Source organism: Sinocyclocheilus anshuiensis, unplaced genomic scaffold (assembly GCF_001515605.1).
Source record: "Sinocyclocheilus anshuiensis isolate Anshui unplaced genomic scaffold, SAMN03320099.WGS_v1.1 scaffold130, whole genome shotgun sequence".
Classification (NCBI taxonomy): domain Eukaryota; kingdom Metazoa; phylum Chordata; class Actinopteri; order Cypriniformes; family Cyprinidae; genus Sinocyclocheilus; species Sinocyclocheilus anshuiensis.
This window is the reverse complement of record NW_015544207.1, coordinates 2,189,566-2,194,813: the sequence shown is the minus strand read 5'-3', so window position 1 is coordinate 2,194,813 and position 5,248 is coordinate 2,189,566. Positions and strand designations below refer to the sequence as shown.

The 5,248-nt window shown below is 33.8% G+C and overlaps 1 protein-coding gene across 3 annotated transcripts in view; it reads left to right on the top strand.

The window, feature by feature from the left end:
• Nucleotides 1–4,573, top strand: part of LOC107696960 (myosin-binding protein H-like) — a 30,197-nt gene extending 25,624 nt beyond the window's left edge. For 2 of the 3 annotated variants that reach the window (XR_001635142.1, XR_001635141.1), the window contains 2 exons: nucleotides 4,042–4,089; nucleotides 4,344–4,573. The gene's annotated coding sequence lies outside the window, so the exon portion shown is untranslated. Of the gene's footprint in view, nucleotides 1–1,471; nucleotides 1,583–4,041; nucleotides 4,090–4,343 lie in introns of those variants that run through there. The other variant, XM_016497536.1, reaches the window with a different exon arrangement.
• The last annotated feature ends 675 nt before the right edge of the window (nucleotides 4,574–5,248 follow it).

Genomic DNA, 5,248 nt, shown 5'->3' with positions numbered 1-5,248 from the left:
GTATCTATGTATGTATTATATAAATATTAGTGCTGTCAATTGATAAAATAAATTAACTAATTAATTGTGCATTATTTCTGAAATCAATCATGATTAATCCCACCTAACTTTAAAGTTTTTAAATATACTTTTACATTTAAATAATTTCACATTCAATCTCCAAATTAATGTAGAAACAAAATAAAGACAGCATATTTTTAAAACTTCTTAATATAGAACCAACATAAAGATGGTATATTTTTAATATTTGTTTAATGGCATCTTTTTTATGACTGAAGGCGAGTATCACTGATACCAATACTACTGATGTCTCTAACCATTGACTACAGCCATTCAACATTACATTAAAATTGAGAGCTATCAATTTGAACATTTATTAGACTTCTAATTTTAACTTAAATCAATCTTCACATAAACCCATTATAATAAATGTCATATTTACCTGTGCCCTTCAGCAAGTTATTAACACTTAATTCTAAATTAAATATAAATGAATCATTAAAGCTACAAAAGTTATTGATTTCCTCTTTTTTCTTTTGTTCTTTGATTAACAGACATCACAGCAGCTGGGTTATTAGGTTATTTGACTGCTATTACTTTAAAAGCTGCCGCTGCTGTACGTGACGTGGATCTGAAACACATGCTCGCAGTTTCATTCGCACTTTAATATGAACAGACTACAGTGAGCGCCGCCATATTTGTGTATGCGATTAAAGACCACGTGCTACGCCTACAAGCACAGTATAATGGTTAACTTGACAGGACAGGAAAATTCATGTTTACTGACATGGCCTGACAACATCTCATCTGACCGCAGTTCACTTTCATTCTACTGAAGCTCTTTGTCACCTGTACCTGTTAAATATTTTTAACGCCGTTAAACTGGAAAAATGTATCGCTTGCATTAACACGGTAATTTTGACAGCACTAATAAATCTATTATTTTTCTAATTTTCGTCAGATTGTTATTACTGTACTACAATGGTATTTTATTTACAGTTTATATATATATACACATATATATATATATAATTTTTTTATATTTTTAAGATAATACAAAAAAATACAATTATTATTGCATTGCAGTAATTATGGTCGCACTGCAGCTGTAAATAAATAAATAGCACTAATGGTAAAAAAAAATGAAATAATATTATTTGCCTTCATATCAGTATATGCAGTGACAGTTGCATACTCAAATAACTCTGAATGGCTGATCCCACAATTCTAGATGTGTATTAAAAGCATGTCTGTTATGTAATAACATGGTTTTTAAAAGGTCTGTAAATCCTGTTGAATGCACACTGAGCTTTCATGAAGGTTTCACTGTTTCACCACTCATATCTATGAAAGGCATGAGCAGCATCAGGTTTAAATGACAGTAAATAGTTATGGTTTTAAACACCAGACAGGAGACAGAAACTCACATTAACCTCAGTGGTTTTTTTTGTTTTTTTTTGTCTTTATGTAGATTTAGGCTTGGTTCATTTGCAAAATGCAACTATACCAAACTCACATACATAATGTCACATGTAATATTCTTCAACTAACAAAATAAAGAAACCTGAGGTGGGAACCCACATAAAACAACCTGACGAAACATTGTGGCAGAGTGACATCTGTTTGTACACTTTGTGTGTCTGACTTGCCTATCAGTGAATTTCTGACATGTGACGGCAGCCGTGAGACTCTCTTACATGGTGGATCCTGCAAACTGTGAGAATGTAGCCGCTCCCACTCAAAGAGGACAGAGTGGCTGTTAGTGGCTGTGTGGGCTAAAAATGAAACTGTGGTCTTAGAACGGAACACAGCACATCACTATGACTTCTGTTCTGACAGAAACACACTGCTGGACAACACCTTAAATTGAGACCACATGTTTGGTTTCCAAGCACCGAAAGATTTGTGTTTGTTTAACATACAGTACATGCAACACGTAAACCCTATAAATATAGAGAAAAAAATACAGTAGTATACTTTTTTTTACTTGACAATCAGCCCCCAAAGACACACTAAGTTTCACAAAATATCTTAAAACTTACAAAGTAAGAGTTTTTAAATTAAAAATGTATTGTGTAAATTACACATAGCCAGGCCCCAAACATGAATTTTGAAGTTGTTAAATAAGAAAGACTGTGGTAATTTATCAAGCATGTAAAACCCACATCCTTGTGGTAGTTATGTTTAAAGGAACATTTCACCCAAAAATGAAAATTTACTCACTCTCAGGCCATCCAAGATGTACATGAGTTTGTTTCTTCATCAGATTTGGAGAAATGTAGCATTATATCACTTGCTCACCAGTGGATCCTCTGCAGTGAATGGGTGCCGAATGAATGAGAGACCAAACAGCTGATAAAAACCCACACCACTCCAATAAATTAACATATTGTAAAGTGAAAAGCTGTGTGTTTGTAAGAAACAAATCCATCATTAAGACATTTTATACTTCAATCCGTTTCTTCTGGCTAAACTACAACTCCATAATCCATAATAATGCTTCCTTCAGCAAAACACATCTCCTCTTGTATTTATATTCATATTTCATTCAGACTAGAGAACTTTTAACTGCGGAAAGCAATACTATGGATAGAGGACAATTTGGAAATGCATCTTTGCATACAGTCTGTGTGACAAATTTCTTGATTAGCATGGTATGTGTGTACTGTACATACGAAGCCAGATTTTTTTAAACCTCATGTACTCTGTATGCTCAGCACATATGTGTGCCTTAAGTATTAAAGCCCTAAGTTTTGATGCAAACACTTAACACAAGCAAATTGAACAAGGAGCTTTTGAAAGTATACTCCACAAACTAAAGTATACACGGTTAGAAAAATTGGGTTACACACATAGGCTACCGATTTCACCATACTATACTAATGACAAAATTTATGTCACATGCACTTTATGTTCAAACAACTGATAAAAACATCAAAATAATCCACAAGTAATCCACATGACTCAAGTCCATCAATTAATGTTTTGTAAAGTGAAAAGCTGTGTGTTTGTAAGAAACAAATCCATCATTAAGACATTTTATACTTCAATCCGTTTCTTCTGGCTAAACTACAACTCCATAATCCATAATAATGCTTCCTTCAGCAAAACACATCTCCTCTTGTATTTATATTCATATTTCATTCAGACTAGAGAACTTTTAACTGCGGAAAGCAATACTATGGATAGAGGACAATTTGGAAATGCATCTTTGCATACAGTCTGTGTGACAAATTTCTTGATTAGCATGGTATGTGTGTACTGTACATACGAAGCCAGATTTTTTTAAACCTCATGTACTCTGTATGCTCAGCACATATGTGTGCCTTAAGTATTAAAGCCCTAAGTTTTGATGCAAACACTTAACACAAGCAAATTGAACAAGGAGCTTTTGAAAGTATACTCCACAAACTAAAGTATACACGGTTAGAAAAATTGGGTTACACACATAGGCTACCGATTTCACCATACTATACTAATGACAAAATTTATGTCACATGCACTTTATAAATATGTACACATGAAAAGGAAATATACTTTGAGCTTAATTAGTTTGTCCACAAGGAAACTGAAGAGGTAAAAAGGCACCAAAGACACTTTTATACGTGTTCTTGGTTAAAATCAGTAAGGTGTGGGGAGGGATGATGTGTGGAAAGATGAATTATTGTCTGGCTGTCTGAGATTTCGATATGAAGAGTGTACTGTGAGTGTACTGTACTGTATATTAGCACCTGTTGTTTGCTTTTGGCATCTGAGAGGTTTTGGACCTGGAAATGGTATATATATACTTTGCACTATACTGTGCCATTGTTTACTCAAGTCAAAAGAGCCATTTTAAGTTGGCTATAGGAAACCCATCACATCAAAAAGTACCAGTACTTACCTCTATAAGTCACATGATTCCAGGTATCATTCATGCCCCGTGATAAATGGTTATTGTGTCTAGTAATTTGGTTACTGCTGTACGTTTAGTCTTGAAAATGGGACAAATACTTGTAAAGATTGATGTAATGATCTCAAATCAGTCTTTGTCTTTTGCAGTTCTCCTGTTGAGGAGCAGCAGCAACACAATTCTGTAGAATGACAATGGTGAGAAAAGATACAGTTTACCTGTTTATCCCATAAAGCATCTTCGTTTTGGATCATCTGTACTGCAATGCTTGTGTCCTGATGCTGAATACTATAAAAGCATGCCTTAACTATTAGTAATGTCAATATGTGGTATGTCTCTGTGACCACAAGTGCCACACCTATTCAGTGCATATGGTGCAGTTTAACAGATCAATTCTGGGTAATGGAGCTTCCTGGTATCTGACACACTTTCTTCTCTCTTTCTGTTGTAGATGTTTACAGTGGTGTGGGAGGATGAGCTGATGTGTGCACACTAATGAAGGCTCTGACTTGCTTCTGTGATTAATTATTTCAACAAAATCTAAGAAATTTTGGATTGGTTCCCATTTTGCTTCGAAGTAGCAACACCATATTAGTGAGCTAAAAAGAGACTTTTTAGTTTTATATTGTTGCATGTATTTCAGGTGTCACTGTAGCTTATTCCTGAAATCCCTTGTTGTAATTGAGTGTTTCCAATAAAAGAATAAACTCACTATATTTTTGAAATGATATATAAGTGTAAATGATAAAGGATATATTGTGCCGTTTTTGATTTTCTCATTGGATATAATGCTGCAGTGAACATGAATCTTATTCCATGTTAAAATGTACTTAAACAGAGGTGTTTTCAAAAGGCCTGATGTCTGCATCATATGCGGTCATCATTGGTCTGTTTCTGATAAAACAGCAGGATGGTTGAATTAATAGACGAAACAGTGGCATGGACAGGTTTAAATATGTCATATGTGACCCTGGACCACAAAACCAGTCATAAGTAGCACGGGTATATTTGTAGCAATAGCCAAAAATACATTGTATGGGTCAAAATTATAGATTTTTCTTTTATGCCAAAAATCATTAGGATATTAAGTAAAGATCATGTTCCATGAAGATATTTAGTACATTTCCTACTGTAAATATCTTAAAACTTTATTTTTGATTAGTAATATGCATTGCTAAGAACTTCATTTGGACAACTTTAAATTTTCTCAATATTTTGATTTTTTTGCACCCTCAGATTCCAGATTTTCAAATAGTTGTAATATTGTCCTATCCTAACAAACCATACATCAATGGAAAGCTTATGATGTATAAATCTCAATTTTGGAAAAATTGACACTTAAGACTGGTTTTGTGG